Here is a 22,718-nt window from a genome sequence, read left to right as displayed (position 1 = left end):
AGATCCTACAGGCATAACAGGATAATAAGAGAAATATGATGAAGTTCATGCCAATCCTCTTGATAACATAGATAAAATAAATTTCTGAAAAGTATGAACTATCAAAAGCTGGTTCAAGGAGAAATAGACACCATGAATAAGCCTGTATCTTCATAGAAATCAAATATGTAGTTGACAACATTCCAACAAAGGAAACTCCAGGCCCTGATGACATTACTGATGGATAATATCAAGCATTTTGTGAAGAAGTAGTATCAATCTGACATAAAAATCATCCAGAATATAATGAGGAGAGATACTTCCCGATTGGGAAACTAGTATTTTCCTGATACCAAAACCAGAAGAAGAAAAATTACAAAGAAAATTATCTAACAGGGGGATCCAAGACAGTGGAACAATGAGAAGCTACACTCGCCTCAGCCACAGGAAAATAACAAAACAGAAGGGTTGAGTTCCCAGGGAACTGATTCAGAGAACTTTTCAGTCAAGACAAAGAGCAATGCTGAGACTATGTTAAGATGGCAAAGAGAGAGGACAGAAACACCACCACCAGCTCCTACCACAGAACTTATGCTACCTGGTGATGCCATTTTACCAGGAAAGGGTAAGAAGGTGCTTGATAAACAGATTGATTCAGCAACAAGATATAAGAATCATGAACAAATATGCACCCAGCACAAGACCACCAGGTATATATAGCAAGTACTATCAGACTTCAATGGAGAGATAGACTATACTACAATAATAGTGGGGCAGTTCAACAACTGTCATCAATGGACAGATCATCCATACAGAAAATCAACAATGATACATCAGAACTGAACCACACTATTGAACTACTGTACCTAAGGGACATTTACAGAACATTTCCTAAAACAGTAACAGAATATGCATTCCTCTTATCAGTACATGGAACATTTTATAGGATAGACTATACGTTAGGGCACAAATCAAGTCTCAGTAAATCATACCATGCATCTTCTCAAACCACAAAGGAATAAAACTAGAAATCAACAATGAGAAGAAAAATAGAACACTTACAAATACATAGAAATTAATCAAGCAACTGAATGACCAATGAGTCACCAAAGAAATTAAAAAGGAAATCAGGAACCAGCATGGTGGCATAGCGGTAAAAGCCGCCTCCTGCAGTGCCAGCATCTCATATGGGCACCAGTTCAAGACTTGGTGCTCCACTTCCAATCCAACTCTCTGCTATGACCTGGGAAAGCAGAAGATGGTCCAAGGCCTTGGGCCCCTACACCCACATGGGAGAACTGGAGGAAACTCTTGGCTTCAGATTGGCGCAGCTCTGGCCATTGCAGCCAATTGGGGAGTGAACCAGTGGATGGAAGACCTCCCCGCCCCGTCCCTCCCTCTCCTTCTGTGTAACTCTGATTTACAAATCAATCAATAAATTTTTTGAAAAAAAAAAAAAAAAAGGAAATCAAAGCCTTTCTTGAAAGAAATGAAAGTGAAAAAAACATAACATGCCAAAACCTGTGAGTTATAGCAAAAACAGTAGGGACATTTATAGAACTACTTACATAAAAAAGAAAGGTCTCAAATAAATGATCTACTGATATATCTCAAGGACTCAGAAAAACAGCAAAACAAACCCAAACAGGAGGCAAAAAAATTTTCAAGGGGCCAGCCCTGTGGTGTAGTGGGTAAAGCTGCCACCTGCAGTGCCGGCATACCATATGGGCACCAGTTCAAGTCCCGGATGCTCCACTTGCAATCCAGCTCTCTGCTATGGCCTGGGAAAGCAGTAGAAGATGGCCCAAGTCCTTGGGCTCCTGGACCCACATGGAGAACCCAGGGGAAGCTCCTGGCTTCAGATCAGCACAGCTTCAGCAGTTGTGGCCAATTGGGGAGTGTACCAGCAGATGGAAGACCTCTCTCTCTCTCTCTCTCTCTCTCTCTCTCTCTCTCTCTCTGCCTCTCCTTAACTCTAACTTTCAAATGAATAAAGAAATCTTTAAAAAATTGCCAAAAAATGAAAAATTTGGGTTTTTGAGAAGATAAAATAACAAACATTAAGCCAGAGTAAAAAAGTGGGGGGAAAATCCCTCAAATAAATAAAATTAAAGATGAAAAAGGAGACTTGCAATATGAGTGAAATACAAAGGATCGTAAGAAACTGCTATGAACAACTACACTGTAACAAATTGAAAATCTCAAAGAAATGGATAAATTCCTGGATACATATAACCCACTAAGATTAAATAAAGAAGATACAGAAAATCTAAACAGATCCATAACAAACAGTGAGATTGAAGCAGTAATTTAAAGTCTTCCATCAAGGTACAGCACTGTGGTGCAGTGGGTTAAGACACTGCCTGTAGCTCTAAGTATCCCATATGAGCACTGATTCGCTGCGCCACTTCCCATTCAGCTCCCTGCTAATGTGCCTGGGAAAGTAGTGAAAGATAGCCCAAGTGCTTGGGCCCCTGCCACCCATGGTGGAGACCCAGAACAAACTCCTACCTATGGCCTGTTCCAGCCCTGGTCCTTGTGGCCATTTGGGGAATGAATTACAGATAGAAGATTTCCTGTTGTTCGCCCTCTATGCTCTCCCCTCACTCACTCTCTGTAGCTCTGCAACTTTATTTCAAATAAATAAATAAATCTTTTAAAGTCTCCCATCAGACAAAAGTCTAGGAGCTGATTCTTCAAAATTTTTAAACAGAAATAACTCCAATACTTTTCAAACTATTCCAAAATATTGCACAGGATGGAATTCTGCCAAACTCTTTGTAAGGCCAGCATCATTTGGATACTAAAACCAAACAAAGACACACACAAAAAGAAAACTACAGACCAATATCCTTGATTAATGTAGATTTAAAAGTTGTCAACAAAATACTAGCAAACCAAATCCAACACTATATCAAAAGCATCATACATCATGATCAAGTAGGATTTGTCCCAGAGATAGTTCAATATTCACAAATAAACATCCAAAAATCATATCAACAGAATGAACAAAAAAAAAAAAAAACAACAAATGATCATCTCAATAGATGTGGAGGAAACATAATAAGAGTCAACATAGCTTTACGATAAAAACTTTCACAAATTACGTATAGAACGAACATACTTCAAAGGTATAAATGTTATATATGACAAACCAATAGTCAACTTCATACTGAACAGGTAAAAGCTGAAAGCATTTCTCCTCAGATCTGGAACACAACAGGAACAATTAGGGTGGAGAAATAAATAAAGGACATAGAAACTGGGAAGGAGGAAGTCCAAATAGCCATGCTTAAAGATGACATGCCGTTTTATATGACAGAACCTAAACATCACCAAAAAACTGCTAGAATTGATAAACCAGTTCCTTAAAGTTGCAGGTTACAAAATCAACTTATAAAAAACAGTAACTTTTTTTTTAAATATACCAATAGTGAACACAATGAAAGAGAAATCAAAGAAATTCTACTCAGAATAGAATCAAAAATCAAATACTTATGAATAAATTCAATTAAAGAAATTAAAGATCCCTGCAATTAAAACTAAAACATTGATCATCAAGAATATCAAAAATCCCCCCCAAAAAGGGAAAGACGTTCTTTGTTCATGGATTATAAGAATATCATTAAAACAGCTATACCACCTAAAGCAATCTACATATTTAATGTAATTCCTATCAAAATACCCATGATATTCTTTACAGAATTGCAAAAACATTCCTAAAATTCCTATGGAATCACCAAAGACCTAGAATAGCCAAAGTGATTCTGAGGGGAAAAAAAGGCAAGCTGGAAGCATCATAACACCTGATTCCAAAGCATACTATGAAGCTATCATTTTTAAAACTGCACTGTATTAGCATAAAAATTGACACATAGATCAGTGCAACAGAATAGAGTCTAGAAATTCATCAACATAATATAGTCAACTGATTTTTGACAGAAGTGCCCAGAACAAACATTGGAGAAAGAACAGTCTCTTCAGTGACTGGTGCTGGCAAATTGGGCATTTATATGTAGAATAATGAAATTAGATTCCTACCTCTCACAATATACAAAAATCAACTCGAGATGGATCAAAGACCAAAATTTAAGACCTGAGACAATGAAATTGCTAGGAGAAAATATAGGGGGAACACTTCAAGGCACTGGTATAGGTGATGACTTCTTGGATAAGAACCCAAAAGTTCAGGCAACAAAGGTAAAACTAGACAAATAGGATTGTATCAGTCTCAGAAGCTCCTGAACAGCAAGAGTGAAGAGACATCCAACCGAATGGGAAAAGCATTCGCAAGCCACTTATCCAACAAAGGATTTATATCTAGAAGAGATTAGCAACTCAAAAAACTCAACAAAAAGTAACCAAGCCACTTAAGAAATGGGCAAAGGACCTGAATTGGACAGTTCTAAAAAGAAGAAATAAGTAGCCAACAAATATATTAAAAAAAAAAAGTCAATATCTTCAGCCATCAGGGAAATGCACATCAAAACCATAAGGCAATATTCTCTCATCCATGTAAGAATGGCTAAAATCCAAAAGAGAAAGAACAACAAGTACTGGCAAGGATGTGGAAAAAGGGGAACTCTTATATACTATTGGTGGGAAGGTATAAAGTGCGGTCACCATGGAAAACAGCGTGGAGATTTCTTCTAAAATAAACTAGAAATAGAATGGCCTTATGATCTGGCAATCTCACTACTGGGTATATACCCAAAAGGCATGAACACATTGTATCAAAAAGATTACTTGCACCACCATGTATATAACAGCACTGTTCAGAATAACCAAAATATGGAATCAACCAAGGTATTCATCACGAGATGAATAAAGAAAATGCAGCATACACACAGCAATGAAATATTATTTAGTTATAAAAAAGGATAAAATTCTACCATTCGCAACAAAATTTTTGGAGCCAGAGGATATCATGTTAATTGAAATAAGCCAAACTCAGGAAGATTACACTTTCGCCCATACATGTGGGTGCTAAAATTAGAAAGAAATACAAAGATAGACATGCCTAAGTGTATCAGTTTTGCTTCAGATACAGTGTTTTGTCAAACTTTGGGTTTTTCTTTTAAAGATTTTATTTATTTGAAAGAGTTATAGAGAGAGGTACAGCCAGAGAGAAGTACAGCCAGAGAGAGAGAGAGGTCTTCCATTCCGCTGGTTTACTCCCCAAATGACCGCAACAGAGTGAGATGATCCGAAGCTAGGGGCCAGGAGCTTCTTCCAGGTTTCCCATGTAGGTGCAGGGGCCCAAGGGGTTGGGCCATCTTCTACTGCTTTCCCAGGCCATAGCAGGGAGCTGGATAGGAAGTAGAACAGCTAGGACTCTAAATAGTGCCTACATGGGATGCCGGCACTGCAGGATGGGGCCTTAACCCACTGCGCCACAGCACCAGCCCCTGTCAAACTTTAACATTTGCTCAACAAATTGATAGGAACTATATACTACTGTAGCTTTAATGATTTTGTGTCTATTTCAATGTTTGCTTTATATGACTGCAGTTGTACATCTTTTCCTTTGATTATTATTTATAACCCATGCCTGTTTTCCTGCTGGAGTACGGTCTTTACATTTTTTATCTGATGACTGCTTTACTTAGTGGAGCCAATGAGCCTTTCACTATAATGTAAATTAAAAATGTTACTTCAAAATAATTTTTTTTTCAAAATAAAACTATATAACACTCCCCCTTGTAAATATAGGCACAACAATCTTCAACAAAAAGTAGTCAAACTCTAATGGGAACATATAATTTCCAGATACACATGGTATCTGGAAAACTTAAACCCTAGAGGTTGAGATCAAATGCGTTATCACTAGGACCAAGGGTGGGATGTGGAGATTGATGTCAAAGGGGCATATGAGAACTTTCTGCAATGATAAAATGTTCTATATCTTTATTGTGGTGACAGTGTCGTAGTATATCTAAAAAGAAGGTATTTGGGGGCTGACACTGTAGCACAGTAGACTAAGCCTCCACCTGCGGCACCGTATCCCATATGAGTGCTGATTTGTGTCCTGGCTGCTCCTCTTCTGATCCAGCTCTCTGCTTATGGCCTGGGAGAGCAATGGAAGATGGCCTAAGCACTTGGACCCCTGCAGCCACGTGGGAACCTGGAAGAAGCTCCTGGCTTCAGATTGGCCCAGCTCCAGCCATTGTGGCCACTTGGGGAGTCAACCAGAGGATGGAAGATCTTTCTCTCTGTCTCTCCCTCTCTCTGTGTCTGTAACTCTACCTCTCAAACAAATAAATGAAATACAAAGGAAAAAAAGAGGGAATTTTACTGAATATAAATTACACCTGAAAATCTGAATTTAAAGACTGACATTGTGGTACAGCAGGTTAAAGTACCACCTGTGATGCCAGAATCCCACACCAGAGCACCAATTAAAGTCCTGGCTAATCTGCTTCTGCTGCAGCTCTCTGCTAATACAAGGGAAAGCAGCGGTAAACGGCCCAACTATTTGGGCCCTTGTTACCCTTGTGAGAGACCAGGATGCAGTTTCACGCCCCTGGTTTCAGCCAATTGGAGGGTGAACCAGCAGACCAAAGATCTCACTCTCTGTCATTCTTTGGGGTGTTTCATTTTGTTTTTTATGTATTTATTTGAAAGAGTGACAGCAAGAGAGAGGGAGAAACAGAGAAAGAGATCTTCCATTCACTGGTTCACTCCCCAGATGGCTGCAACAGCTGGGGCTGGTCCAAGACAAAGCCAGAAGCTTCTTCTGGGTCTTCCACATGGATGGCAGGGACCCAAGCACTTGGGCCAACTTCCAGTGCTTTTCCGAGACTATTAACAGGAAGATGGATGGAAAGTGGAGTAGCCTGGACACAAACTGGTGCCCATTAAAGATGCCAGCAATGCAGGCACGGCTTTACATGCCTTTCAAATAAATAAAACATAAAAATAAATCTTTTTGGAAAAAAAAAAAACTTGAGTTAAGAAAATACCACTTTCAGTCGTGTTAGTTTCTTGAGCCTGTTGTTGTAACCAGAAGTTTGGTTACTTGAAAAAAAATTCATTTTCTGACAACTCTTGAAGCCAGAAGTAGCAAATCAGTTTCTTTGGGGAAAATCAGTATGTCAACAAGGGAACTCCTTCCATAGGATCTAGGGGATAATCTGTTCCTGTCCTCTTCAAGCTTCTTGGCCAAATGCCTGTGTCTGCTCAAGGCCAGCATCTCCAAACCTCCTGTCCCTTTCCTATGGTCCTCTCCCATGTCTTGAGACACACGTTCTTCTGTCTCGTGAGAATAACTGTGTGGGTATGCAGGACCCACACAGATAATTCAGGACAATTTCCCTGCTGCATGATCCTTAACATAACCACATCTGCAGACACTTTCTCTAAATCAGATTACATTTACAGGTTCGGAGCTGAGGACTCCGAATCCATGGGGGTCATTTTTCAGGTTATCACAAGTACGATTTTAAGAAAACAAGTATAATGAGTCTTTAAAAGTTCACAAATAACTGGCAACATGAAAGAACTGTATATGAATTTCAAACATTTTTGCACCACTAAAATTATATTTTAATTCTATTTTCCATGAATTTTAAAGCCACTTCATCTAGTAATACATCTAACATAAAATATGCCAAGACCTCTACACTGAAAATCACAAAATGTTATTGAGAGAAGTAAAAGACCTAAATAAATGAATGGAGGACTTAACTTTTTCTAAGATTTATTCATTTATTTGAAAGGGAGTGCTTATAGAGAAAGAAGGAGACACACACACACACAGGTCTTTAAATCATTGGTTCTCTCCTCCAGTGGCTACAATGGCCAGGGCTGAGTGAGGCTGAAGCCAGGAGCTTCATCCAGACCTCCCATGTGAGTGCAGGGTTTAAGCACTTGGGACATCTTTGCTGCTTTTCTCGCCATTAGTAGGGAACAGCATTGGAAGTGGAACAGCCAGGATTCAAACTGGCGCACATATGCCTGTTGTGCCATGTTGCCGGCCCCAGACACTTAACATTTTAAAGATATAAGTTGGATGATGTATATGATCCATGATATAAGTTGGAGATGGACATTAGGATTCTAAAATGTATACGAAAATGCAAAATCTAAGAAGAACCAAAGCAAATTTAGGAGAAAAAATAAACTTGGAGAAATTTAACGAGATATTGTTAAAAAGTTAAAATATAAATGAAGCTGTATGGCAAGTTGAATTCTCAAGCATCATTTTAAAAACTTTTGTGTATACAGGGGACCAAACAGGGACATCACTAAAATGGTATCAATTCCTACTCTCTGTCCCTCACTTGCAAGAGTTAGCTTCATCCACAGCAGTAAGGGCTTTAGTTGTCAGTAAGGGCAGAAAGTTAGTACTTGGGTACGGGTGGGCGGGCGGGGTGGGGGGGGGGAGGGCAGCACTGTAACACAACAAGCTGAGCTGCCTCCTGCAATGCCTGAATCCCACACCCATGGAAGACCCAGATGGAGCTCTGGGCTCCTGACTTGTAGCCATTTGGGGAGTGAACCAGTAGATAGAGAATCTCTCTCTGTCACTCTCCCCTTCAAATAAACAAATCAATCTTTAAAAAAGAAAACAAAGTTGGTGCTTGGGAAATTTTTGTTTAATTGACTTTAATAGCCCAGTTATTTTTTTGTAGAATAAATCTTTTATTATCAAAAAGACCACAATCTCCCCATATTCATTCATTACTGATCTGGGGAAATGTTAAGTGGGTACATAGTAAAATTAGTGGGTATTAGCTGAGTTCATTTTCTGTGAAGGCCTTTGACCTATCCATGAACTGTTCCAAAACAGCAGGACGAATTCTGACCTTCAGCTGGTATCTATAAGGCAGTGGCCCACTCTAATTCCCTCAGGTTAGGTGTGTCTCTTAATCAGTTCCTTTATCTACACAAATGGATCTAGGGCCTTATTCTACTGTGATGCAGCAAACAGTACTAGCTAGCCAAGTGAAGTCAGTTCCCTGTACCAATAACAACTCTACTGGATCTTATCTTTCTACTGTGACTTCTAAAATTAGTATTTATTTCTCATTACAATGAGAAAAATAATCTCCATTGATTGCAAAAAGCTGCACCTGATATTACAACATGATTCCTTTCAGAATAAATTGAATTGAGTATTGCCCACCAATAATTATCATGTTAAAGAGGTTTTAGCCTGCAAGATAGGAAGAAATTCGGTCAATTAGCGACAATTTCCAATAAACCAATAACCAAACTGTACTAATACATTAAACATAATTAGCCTTAGATTTCAAAAAATCTATTCAAAGGTGAGGCCCATCATTCCCTGGGAAGATGTTGTCATTGCCGAGTGCAGCTTTAAGTCACCCCTCTGTGTGAAGTGGACTGAAGCACAGAAGAGATGACAGGGTTTAACAACAGGGCTTAGGGGCCTGGTGCTGTGGAGAGCAGATTAAGCTGTGGCTTGCTGTGCCAGCATCCCATATTGGAGTACCAGTTTGAATACAATCCCATATCGGAGTACCGGTTTGAATACAATCCCACATCGGAGTACCAGTTTGAATACAAGCTACTCCGCCTTTTTTTTTTCTGACAGGCAGAGTGGACAGTGAGAGAGAGACAGAGAGAAAGGTCTTCCTTTTGCCGTTGGTTCACCCTCCAATGGCCACCACGGCTGGCGCACTGTGGCCGGCGTACCGCGCTGATCTGAAGCCAGGAGCCAGGTGCTTCTCCTGGTCTCCCATGGGGTGCAGGGCCCAAGCACTTGGGCCATCCTCCACTGCACTCCCTGGCCATAGCAGAGAGCTGGCCTGGAAGAGGGGCAACCGGGACAGAATCCGGCGCCCCGACCGGGACTAGAACCCGGTGTGCTGGTGCCGCAAAGTGGAGGATTAGCCTAGTGAGCCACGGCACCCGCAGCTACTCCGCTTCTGACCCAGCTCCCTGCTAGTGCGCCTGGGAAGGTAGCAGAATATGACTCAAGTTCTTGGGCTCCTGCCACCCATGTGAGAGACCAGGATGGAGTCTGGTAAAGCATCAGCTGGACCCAGACCTGGTATTGCTATCATTTGGGAAATGAACCAGCAGATCTCTCTCTGCTCTGCCTTCAAAAATATAAATATTTTTTAAAAAACACTTAGGTAGTGATTTCTTTGTTCCATGTTCCCTCTGCAGCTAAACCTCATTCAGTTCCTTCTCACTTAATATGTGTTAAGAGACTGTACCTCTACCTGGCTATGCTACCACCACAGTCAAATGATCGTTAAAAAACTAAAGATTCTTCCAACCTGCCATTTCTTATAGCAGCTGGAACTGCTTAGATTATGACAACAAATACCCCCAGATCTTAGTGGTTTCACGCAACAAAAGTTGAGGTTTTTCCTATGCTGCATGTTCAATTCCAGCTGGCTGTGGGGCTGCACTCTTGACAGACACTCAGACCCAGGTGGAGGGAAGCTGTCGTGGGTCATGATCTCCATCACTGATACTTCAACCTGCCTGCAAATGACATCCCTGAGGCTGAAGGCAAGTAGCAAAGTCATGCCTAACTTCAAAAGGGGCAGAGAAATGCTAGCCTACACCTGCTTAGGCAGAGAATGGAGTATGTGTGATCAGACAAGTAATTCTTGCTTCTGGAACAGAAGAATTTAAATGTGAGAAAAATATATACAACCTTTTGGGAAAGTAGAGTGAGAATTGTTAAAGTATCTCCACTTTGACTATGACTTTGTCTAAATAAGATGAGTCGGAGAACTCAAAAGGTTTCCATAGCCTTGGAAACTCATGACTGGAGCATAGGGAGATTACTGATGTCATAAATAGAAGTGTCAATTTGTAAAGTCAACAACAGGAGTCACTGTGCACTTACTCCTCATGTAGGATCTCTGTCCTTAATGTGCTGTACATTGAGATTTAATGCTATAACGAGTACTCAAACAATATATTTCACTTTGTGTTTCTATGTGGGTGCAAACTGTTGAAATCTTTACTTAATGTATACTAAACTGATCTTCTGTATATATAGAAAATTGAAAATGAATCTTGATATGAATGGAAGGGGAGAGAGCGGGAAAGGGGAGGGTTGCGGGTGGGAGGGAAGTCATCGGGAGGGGGTGGGTGGGGGATGCCACCGTAGTCCATAAGCTGTACTTTGGAAATCTACATTCATTAAATAAAAGTTAAAAAAAATTAACACACACCAAAAAAAGGTTTTTAAACATAATAAATTAGATGGGGCCGACACCGTGGCTCACTTGGCTAATCCTCTGCCTGTGGCGCCGGCATCCCATATGGGTGCCGGGTTCTAGCCCCGATTGCTCCTCTTCCAGTCCAGCTCTCTGCTGTGGCCCGGGAGGGCAGTGGAGGATGGCCCAAGTGCTTGGGCCCCTGCACCCGCATGGGAGACTAGAAGGAAGCACCTGGCTCCTGGCTTCGGATCGGTGTAGCTCGGGCCATGGTGGCCATTTTGGGAGTGAACCAACGGAAGGAAGACCTTTGTCTGTAACTCTACTAGTCAAAATAAATAAAAATCTTTTTTTTAATTAGCAATAAAAATTTTATATGATTAATTTCCTATTATGATTTTCTTTCCTTAATAGTTCTGGCACTAGCTCCATATTCACTTTACTTAGTACCAAATACAACATATGGTTGGCCAGGCTGAAGCCAGGATCCAGGAACTCCCTTTGTGTCTCCCACATGGGTGGCAGGAACCCAAGTACTTGAATCATCATATGCGGCCCCTCAGGGTTCACATTAGCAGGAAGTTGGATTGGAAACAGAGGCAGGACTCTATTCTAGGCATGCTGATATGGGATGCAGATGGCCCAAGCAACAGCTTAACCTGCTATAGCAAGCACATCGTCTGCCCCCTTGTTTATTTTGTTCTACTCATTCCAGAGGCAGAGAAAAAGAGTGAGTGAGTCAGCCAGCCAGCATCATCTGCTGGTTCACTCCTCAAAATGCCTGCAATGGCCAAGGCTGGACCAAGCCAAAGTCAGGAGCACATATCTCATTCCTGGTCTCCCACATGGGTGCCAGGAACCCAGTGACTAACGTCATCAAGTGCTGCCTCCCAGAGTCTGCACTAGCAGGAAGTCAAAACTAGAAACTGCACTCTGAAGTTGGATGAGCACATCTAAACCAGCATCTTCACCACTAGGCCAACACCCACCCCACTTCCTTAACTCCTTGTAACAACTCAGAATTCACATATTCTCAACTACATGTTTGCAATCTAAAGTGATACAAATAACTTAATTTCTATTCATATTTTATAGAAAAGATACTTAAGATAGAGAAATATTTGGAGTGGTTTATTGTTAGTATTTCACCTTTGCACTCAAAACCTTAACAATTTCTATCACCTACCAGTTCAGATTCAAATTTTAATGTCATGTAAAGATCGTTATTTCCCCAAAACCCAAAGTTTTCCTTCCCCCCTAGGGTGGAAATAGCAGCCTAGGTCTCCTTCCCAAAAGAAGTAGCTAATGGAGTGTGAGTGGAAGCTATTATTTGTATTTTAAAAGTATAATAATTATTGCTATCTTTATTTAGAAAAGACTTTCATATTATGTGCTTGATACACATTAACTCATTGAATTAACTTTTTTTTTTTAACAGGTAGAGTGGACAGTGAGAAAGAGAAATAGAGAGAAAGGTCTTCCTTATCTGTTGGTTCACCCCTCAATGGTCACTGCAGCCCGCACACCGCGCTGATCCGAAGCCAGGAGCCAGGTGCTTCTCCTGGTCTCCCATGTGGGTGCAGGGCCCAAGGACTTGGGCCATCCTCCACTGCACTCCCGGGCCACAGCAGAGAGCTGGACTGGAAGTTGAGCAACCGGGACAGAATCTGGAGCCCCAACCGGGACTAGAACCCAGGGTGCCGGCACCGCAGGTGGAGGATTAGCCTAGTGAGCTGCGGCGCTGGCCTGAATTAACTCTTACAAGGTTAGATATACATTGTGCCTATGTTACAGGTAAATAAAAGAAGGGTCAGAGCACTTGAGTAAGAGAGAACAGCTAGTGACAGAGAGCCAACCACAGTCCAGAAATTGAAACTCCACAGAGTCTATCATCTTGAGTTCTGCATTTTGTCTCCCACAGGGCCATGGCCTTCACAAAGCAAGTGAGGCTGTGCCCAGACTCCTCTTCTACCTGCCTCAGTGCCAGCAAGTAGCAGAGCTGCATAATTGTAGCACCTGGGTTTCTGTTTAGCCACAGAGAAACAAGCCGCCCTCTGGCCGTGAACACGCACAATGGAGTGCAACATGAATGAAAAATAAACTTCTGTTGAGCCAAGCTGTTGAAATTTCGCATTTGTCATACCATCTTTTTTTTTTTTTTAAGATTTTATTTATTTATTCAGAAGGCAGAGTTACAGAGAAGCAGAGGTAGAGAGGTCTTCCAACCACTGGTTCACTCCCCAAATGTCCCCAACAGCTGGAGCTGCACCAATCCGAAGCCAGGAGCCTCTTCCAGGTTCCCACACAGGTGCAGGGGCCCAAGGACTTGGGCCATCTTCCACTGCTTTCACAGGCCATAGCAGAGAGCTGGATCAGAACTAGAACAGCCAGGACTAGCCAGCACTCATATGGGATGCTGGCACTGCAGGTGGTGGCTTTACCCGCTACGCCACAGTGCCAGCCCCATAGCATCTAATTTTTACCCCCTACAAGTTTCCAAAGCAATCAAGACCCACCACAATTAGTCTTGGTCTTGAGTCAGGAGACCTGGATTCTAGCCCCAGTATACTCTCTGACTTAATGAGTTATCTTAAGCATTTCTTCGTCCAAGGCCACATTTGAAAAGCAAAGGATTGAGTTAGACCAATATTTTACAACCTGAGTTCCATGGAACATTCTAATTTGAATCCATTGTTGGAACCTTGTTGAAAACAGGATCCTATGGTCAGATTAAGTAGAGATATTCCTGGTGATACATCCTTCTTTGGAGATTCACAGTGCACATTCATCTAATGAATGCTTTGAACTTTATTCAAGTTCTCTCAGAGGAAAACTAGATTCAAAGCCCAACACCAAAGCCCGCCCCCTGCTCTATGCCATCTCCTCAGGGAAAGCCCCCTTGCCAAGTGGTGCCAGAGAGCCCCACTGGATCAGTAATTAGTGTAGGGAGTGATGTCAGTAGTTCATAATGATCATGTTGAGAACTAATGCTCAGTTGATGCTAATGGACCGATCAGAAAAGAGACTGGAACTGAGATTGAAGGAGAGAGTGATTCTGGGGACGAGCAGGCACAGTGGGTTAAGCTGCCACCATTCCGAGTCAAAGCTGTCCCACTTCCGATCCAGCTTCCTGATAACGCTCCTGGGAAAACATCAGAAGATGTCCTAAGTTCTTGGGTCCTTGCCACCCACATGAGAGCTGGCTGGAGTTACTGGTGCTAGGCTTTGGCTTGGCCCAGCCCTGGCCATTGCGGCCAACTGGGGAGTGAACCAGTAGATAGAAGATATTTCTATGTCTCTCCTCTTTATGTTGTTCTGCCTTCCAAATAAGTAAAATAAATATTTAAAAATACAGCAAGTCAGATTTAATTGTAGTTTAGTGAGTGAAGACATCATCCACACTGCCAGCATCCCATATAGGCACTGGTTCAAGTCCCAGCTGTTCCACTTTTAATCCAATTCCCTGTTAATAGCATGGGAAAAGCTGCAGAGGATGACCCAAGTGCCTGGGCCTTTGCTAACCATGTGGGAGACCTGGAAGAAGCTCCTGGCTTTGGTACAGACAGGCCTTGGCCATTATGTCCATCTAGGGAGTGACCGGTGGATGCAAGATCTCTCCCTCTCTGTCTTTTCCCTCTCTATAACTCTTTCAAATCAATAAACAAATCTTTTTAAAAAAAATAAAGTGAGCCTGTAAAGGTAGGTGCTCGTCTAGAGGTGTTCTGAGTCTGATGGAAATTACTCAAAAATGAGAAATTGAAATCCTGTGTCAACCCACTTGTTGATGTGACACAAGCTTGTACAAGTTTCTCTAGCCACCAGGGAACTGGGCTGTTTGGCCTCATTCCATGGAGTAAGATTGATAAGCACATTCCACTGAGACCAGATGCAGCTGGCATGAGGCCAGGAGCCAAATAGTTTATGGGAAGAAATGGAAGCAATAGAGACATTTGATGCAAGTTTTTTGAATGTGTCTCAGGCTTTTGGTGAAAGACCAAGGAAATGAGACTTTGGGAAGATATTTCTGTATTTCTGGATCAAGCTACATGTTTTTTCCATGAAGATATCAATGTAGGCTGCTCAGAAATAGCAGAACTGTGTGTGTGTGTGTGTGTGTGTGTGTGAGAGAGAGAGAGAGAGAGAGAGAGAGAAAGAGAGAGAGAAAGAGAGCGCATCCATGAAGAAAATGCTGTGATTGACAAGTCTGAGCGACCCTAAATGTGTATGGTGATAGGTTGTTCTCAGTCCTTTTCCCTGCTGACTCACAACTCAACACATAATCTGCTTGTCAGCTGATAACAGCGAGTGGTTTGGATAAGTATAGAGGAGAGAACAAACGGGAAATGGGAGAGAAAGCTTTGCAAAGCACAGATCTTTGAATTCAAACTTAGCCACTGGTTAGCTCCACACAGGAGGAATAATAGGAATGTCCATGGCATCTTGCTTGTACTATTTTAGGACCTGTGCTAAGTCTATATTCTGTATCTCACTTAATTCTTAAAACCACTGTGGAACTCACTTTAGTCTCCTATTGTCTTTGTTTTGTAGATGGGAAACTGAAGTTCAGTAGCTTAGGAAACTTGTTAGTGATCTCACAGAATATATCAAGAGCCAGATTTGAACTCAGGCTCATCTAAACCCCAGCATCTTCACTCTTAATGCCATGACTTGGAATTTTTTAAGTCAACCTTTAGTTTCCTTTCCTTTAATGCAGAACTAAACACATCTAGGCTTTCACAGTGTCTGGAAGTTTAACTTAAATATGGTATTTCAAGAACTTTTTAAGTGTATACCCACTTTAAATTTTTTATTTTTACTTATTTGAAACAGAGACAGGCAAACAGAGATGGATCTTGCATCTGATTATTCTTTCTTAAAATTCTCACAACAGTCAGGGATGGGCCAGGTGGAAGCCAGGAGCCAAAACCTCAATTTGGGTTTCCCACATGGGTAGCAGGAACCCAGCTACGTGAGCCATTGCATGCTATCTCTCAGGTCTGCATTAGCAGGAAACTGGAATAAGAAGCAGAATCAAGATACCAACCCAGGCCCTCCAACATGGTTTGTAGGCATCCCAAGTGGTGTCTTTTTTTTAAACTTTTATTTAATGAATATAAATTTCCAAAGTACAGCTTATGGATTACAATGGCTTCCCCCTGATAACGTCCCTCCCACCCGCAACCCTCCCCTTTCCCACTCCCTCTCCCCTTCCATTCACATCAAGATTCATTTTCGTTTCTCTTTATATACAGAAGATCAGTTTAGCATACATTAAGTAAAGATTTCAACAGTTTGCTCCCACACAGAAACATAAAGTGAAAAATACTGTTTCAGTACTAGTTATAGCATTAAATCTCAATGTACAGCACACTAAGGACAAAGATCCTACATGAGGAGTAAGTGCACAGTGACTCCTGTTGTTGACTTAACAAATTGACACTCTTGTTTATAGCATCAGTAATCAACCTAGGCTCTTGTCATGAGCTGCCAAGGCTATGGAAGTCCCCTGAGTTCACTGACTCTGATCATTTTTAGACAAGGCCATGGTCAAAGTGGAAGTTCTCTCCTCCCTTCAGAGAAAGGTACCTCCTTCTTTGATGACCCATTCTTTCCACTGGGATCTCACTCAGAGATCTCTCATTTAGTTTTTGTTTGTTTTGTTTTTGTTTTTGTTTTTTTTTACCCCCAGAGTGTCTTGGCTTTCCATGCCTGAAATACTCTCATGGGCATTTCAGCCAGATCCGCATGCCTTAAGGGCTGATTCTGAGGCCAGAGTGCTGTTTAGGACATCTGCCATTCTATGGGTCTGCTGTGTATCTCACTTCCCATGTTGGATCATTCTCTCCCTTTTTTATTCTATCAGCTAGTATCTGCAGACACTATTCTTGTTTATGTGATCTCTTTGGTTCTTAGTCCTATCATTATGATCAATTGTGAACAGAAATTGATCACTGGGACTAGTGAGATGGCATTGGTACATGCCACCTTGATGGGATCGAATTCGAATCCCCTGGTATGTTTCTAACTCTACCGTTTGAGGTAAGTCAGCTTGAGCATGTCCCGAATTGCACATCTCTTCATACACCAAAAGCCTAACTATAGTATTCCAGACCACAAACCAGATCTTTCTTTCTGCTCCCAACTTTCAGAAAGAGAAGTATTTAAAATACAAAAACAAACCGAAGAACCCGAAACACATCTGGTGGCTCTGGCAATGCTAGAATGCAATGCAAAGAACAAGAAGCCAGATTCAGGTTCAAGTCTGACTGTGACTGCTCAAAGGATGAGGGATGCTGGGCTCAGACACATGACTGATTTCCCCACAAGCCTGAGGGGGTAATGGTGCTGAGTCTAACCGGCAAAGAGGAAATGATGTCCTGAAAGACTAAGTCATCTATCCTAAGTCATTGCTGGGGCTGTTGCCAACGAGTGGGTATGTCTTGTCTGTGCTCATTATTTTAAAAGTTGATAAAGAATTCACATACCATGAACTCAACTTCTGCATTGTACAATGCAGTGGTTTTTTAGTATATTCATAAAAAGTGCAGTTATCACCACTGTTTAACTTTGGATCCCAGACAATTTTCAGCACCCCAAAAAGAATCCCCATATTCATTAACAGTCACTACCCCCTTCCCTCTTTGCCCTGGCCACCACTAATCTGTTTCCACGGATTTGTTTTTCAGGACACTTCACACGTGGCAACTCATCCACTGTGTGGCTTTTTACATTTGATTTTTTTTCCCACGTAGCATAATGTTTCAAGGTTCATCCAGGCTGTAGCACACATTGGAATTCCCTTCCATTTCATGGATCGACGATATTCTACTCTGGATATACCACATTTTATTTATTATTAGTTGATGGAAGTTCTGGTTATTTTTACTTTTGGGATATTAGGAGTTAAGCTGCCATAAGCATGTGTGTACATGTTTTTGTGTTGGCATCTGTGTTCAACTCTTGGATACCTACAAGTACAACAGCTGGGTCATAATGATAATTCTGTGGTCAACTTTTTAAGGGCCTGCCACAATTCTTCCCAACACGGCTAAACCATTTTTACATTTCGTACAACATTATGTAAGGATTCTAATTTCTCCACATCCACATTAAGGCTTCCTATTACCTTTTTCATGGTAGTCATCCAAGAGGATGTGAAGGGGTAATACATTGTAGTTTTGTTTTGCATTTCCCTAATTATAACTGATGTTGAACACTTTTTATGTGATTAGTCACACATATTTTTTGATAACTGTCTTTCATCCATTTTAAAATTGGGCTGCCTGTCTTTGCTGTTGTGATAAAGAACTTTAAAAAGTTTGTGGGGCCGGTGCTGTGGCATAGTGGGTAAAGCCACAGCCTACAGTGCAGACATCCCACATGGGCATCGGTTCGAGTCCCAGCTGCTCCACTTCCTGACCCAGCTCTCCGCTATGGCCTGTGAAAGCAGTGGAAGATGGCCCAAGTCCTTGGGCCCCTGTGCCCATGTGAGAGACCCGGAACAAGCTCCTGGCCTCGGATCGGCGCAGCTGCAGCCATTGTGGCCATCTGGGAGTGAATCAGAAGGAAGATTTCTTTCTCTGCCTCTCTGTAACTTTGCCTTTCAGATAAATAAATCTTGAAAGAAAAAAGTCAACTCTACTTATTTTTCTTTTATTTATGTTTTTAGAGTAATATCCAAAAACATGTTGCCAAATCCACAACTGTGAAGATTTAACACAAGGTTTTGAGTCTTTAAGCTTTCTCTCTCATATTTAGGTTACCTACTGATACGTGATGTCAAGGAAGGAGCTGACTTAATTTTTAGCATGTGGATATCCAGTTCTTCCAACACCATTTGTTGAAAACTATTTTTTGCATTGAATGGTTTTGACACTCTAACCAAAAATTAATTTGACAGAGATATGGATTAATCTGGGCTCTCAAATTTATTTCACTAAATATTTATTTCAGTATCATACTGTTTTGATTATCATTGCTTTGTAATAGGTTTTGAAATCAGGAAGCGTGAGTCTTTCTACATTATTCTACTTTGTCAATATTGTTTTGACATGCTTTCAAGATTCTTTTTAAAGATTTATTTGAAAGGCAGAGTTGGAGGGTTGGGAGAGAATATTTTTCATGGTATATGATTGTTTTATATGTAGCAGGATTTGCTACTGCCTTGACAATTATTGCTTCTATATTCATTAAGGACATAACTTTTTGTAATTTTCTGATTTTTTTGGTCTGGCCTTGATAATAGGGTAAAGCTGGCTTCAAAGCAGGACTTAGAAAATGTTACTTCAGCCGGCGCCGCGGCTCACTAGGCTAATCCTCCGCCTAGCGGCGCCGGCACACCGGGTTCTAGTCCCGGTCGGGACGCCGGATTCTGTCCCGGTTGCCCCTCTTCCAGGCCAGCCCTCTGCTGTGGCCAGGGAGTGCAGTGGAGGATGGCCCAAGTGCTTGGGCCCTGCACCCCATGGGAGACCAGGAAAAGCACCTGGCTCCTGGCTCCTGCCATCGGATCAGCACGGTGCGCCGGCCACAGTGCGCCAGCCGTGGCGGCCATTGGAGGGTGAACCAACGGCAAAGGAAGACCTTTCTCTCTGTCTCTCTCTCTCACTGTCCACTCTGCCTGTAAAAAAAAAAAAAAAAAAAAAAAAAAAAAATGTTACTTCCTCACCTGTTATCACGCTATCAATTCCTTAAGAACTGTCAGACTTTCCCCAGGCATTGTGGAGATCTGTTGTTAGATGCATATATGCTTTAATCATTTTATACCAATTATATAGTGACCCTTTATCATAAAATGTCTTTATTGATTTTTAAAAAGTTTTACTGATTACAATAATCATTTTAGATCTCTTGTTTTCTGTGTGCATGGCATATATATTTCATTCCTTTACTTTGAGCTTATTTTATTTTAATGTGTTTCTCTTGGTACAGGAAGTTGCTACAGTAGTTAAGATGCCCCTAGGGAGACCTGGGATATGCACCCCAAGTCATAGTGCCTGGTTCAAGACCAAGCACTGTTTAGAATTCTGACTTCCTGCTAACATACACCTTGGAGGAAGCAGGCAATGAATGACTAAGTAGTTGGGACCCTGACACACGTGTGGGAGGCCCAGATTGCATTCTTGTTTTCTTCATGGTCCAGCCTTGGATATTGGGGACATTTGGGGGAATCAACCAGTGATCAAAGATCTACCCCCTACTTTCAATAAATAAAATTTTGTACTATGAGAATTCTGTAAAACTTGTTCTCAGTTATTTATATTTTGTGCGTGTGTATGTGTGTGTGAAAATTAGTGAAATTTTTACTTAGTATAGAGTTGGTCTTCTGTATATACAGTAATTAAAAACAAATCTTAAGAATGGAATGGGAGAAGGAGGATGAGGTGGGATGGGAGTAGGGGTGGGAGGGTGGGTATGGGGGGAAGAACCACTGTATTATGAAAGTTGTACTAATTTAATGAGTATAAGTTTCCTAAGATTTCAAAAAAAATTGAAAATTAAAAAGGTTTTTGGTTGCGCTATTATTTCCTCTCTATTTCTTCCTACTAAATTTTGGATTTGGTTTACTCTTGTTTTTCCATGTTCCTGAGATGCACTGATATCTCATTTATGTGATGCTTTTCTCATTCCTTTATGTAGGCACTAACTGCCATAAACCTCCCTCTTAAGAATGTTTGAGGTATCCCATAAGTTTTGATATTTTGTACTGTCATCCTCATGTAATTTCTGGATTTTTTAATTTCCCTTTTGATTTCTTCTATGACCTACTGTTCATTCAGGAACATATTGTTCAGTCTACTTATCTTTGCATATTTTCTAGAGATTCTTAAGTGGTTAACTTCCAGTTTCATTCCATTATGGTCAGAAAAGATATTGTCTGATTTCAATTTTTTAAAATTTGCTGAGACTTGCTTTATGGCTTTGCATATGGTCTATCCTGGAGAAAGTTCCATGCACTAATAAAAAGAATGTGTATTCAGGTCCAGCATTGTAGCATAGTGAGTAAGTTCGCTGCCTACAACATCAGCACCCTATATGAGTATTGGTTCAAGTCTGAACTGCTCCAGTTCCAATCCAGCTCCTTGCTAATCTGTCTAGGAAAGCAATGGAAGATGGTCCAAGTCCTTCGGCCCCTGCACCCACATTGCAGCCATCTGGGAAGTGAACCAGCAGATGGAAAGCATCTCTCCCTCCCTCCCTCTCTCCTTCTCCCTTCCCCCCTCCCTCCCTCCCTCCTCCTGCTTCTCTATAAATATGACTTTCAAATAAAAAAAACTTTAAGAATGTGTATTCTGCCACTGTGGGATGAAATGTTCTATGGACATCAGTTAGGTTCATCAGGTCCATAGTGTAAATTAACTTCGTTGTTTCCTTGTTGATTTTCTGTCTAGCTGACCTATCCACTGATGACAGTGGAATGTTGAAGTCTCCCATTACTATAGTATTGCAATCTATATCTCCATTTAAACCCATTAACATTTATTAACATTTATTATAAATAACCATGCACCCTGAACATGGGTGCAGACACATTTATTATTCCTATCTTCCTGTTGAATTGATCCCTTGACCACCCCCCCTTAACCATATTGCCCTTCTTTGCCTCTTTTAATAGTTTTTGTGTTAAAGTTTAATTTGATAGGATAACTAAACCTTCCTCTTTTTTCTTTCCATTAGTATGCAGTATCTTTTCCCATCATTTCCCTTTCAGTCTGCCTGTATCTTTGTTGGTGAGGTCTGTTTCTTATAGGCAGTGAATAGATGGGTCTTGTTTTTTAATCCATTCAACCAGCCTTTATCTTTTAATTGGCGAATTTAGGCCATTTACATTCAAGGTTACTATTGATAAGTAATGACTTGGCCCTGCCATTTTTCTGTAAATATTCCTATTGTTTCCTTTGGATTTCCTTGGTACTTCCACTGGGAGATTTTGTACCTTCCCATTCTTCCATAATGATGACCTGCTTGCTTTTGTTTTCTGTTAATATCAGTAAAATGAAGAGTTGGTTTTTTGAAAAAAAAAAATGATATACCACTGGCTCAACTAACGAGAGAGAGAGAAGACAGAGAGAGAGAGAGCGAGAGAGCAAGAGAACCCAAATAATAAAATCACACATGAAAAGGCATCTGCCATGGGAATAGGAGAGGGAGGAGGAAGAAAAGTGGATGCGGGTGGGAGGACAGGCAGGGTGGGAAGAATCATTATGGTCCTAAAGTTGTATTTATAGAATGCGTGGTTTGTATACCTTAAATTTTTTCTGGGAAAAAATGCTTTAAAAAGAAAAGAGATCTGCCAACAAAATGGAAAATCTAGAAGAAATGGATAGATTCTTGGACATATACAATCTACCAAAATTGAGTCATGAAGACATAAAAAACCTAATCAATAACCAAGATGGAGATTGAGTCAATAATAAAGATCCTCCCAACAAAGAAAAGCCTAGGAGCAGATGGCTTCATTGCAGAATTCTACCAGACGTTTAAAAGAACTAATCCCTATTCTTCTTAAGCTAGTCAAAACAATTGAAAGAGAGGAAATCCTCCCAAACACCTCTACAAGGCAAGCATCATCTCAATTCCAAAACCATAAAAAGG

General features: G+C 41.0%; 1 long non-coding RNA gene across 3 annotated transcripts in view; it reads right to left on the bottom strand.

Annotated features, from left to right (window-relative positions):
* The window catches only part of LOC149128401 (uncharacterized), an 80,300-nt gene that overhangs the window by 41,085 nt on the left and 16,497 nt on the right, over nucleotides 1–22,718 (bottom strand). The window lies entirely within an intron of this gene.

This window comes from Oryctolagus cuniculus, chromosome 1, assembly GCF_051225735.1.
Source record: "Oryctolagus cuniculus isolate XC-2025 breed Fujian yellow rabbit chromosome 1, ASM5122573v1, whole genome shotgun sequence".
NCBI lineage: Eukaryota > Metazoa > Chordata > Mammalia > Lagomorpha > Leporidae > Oryctolagus > Oryctolagus cuniculus.
The sequence above is the reverse complement of the archived record's forward strand: the minus strand, read 5'-3'. Positions and strand labels throughout refer to the sequence as shown.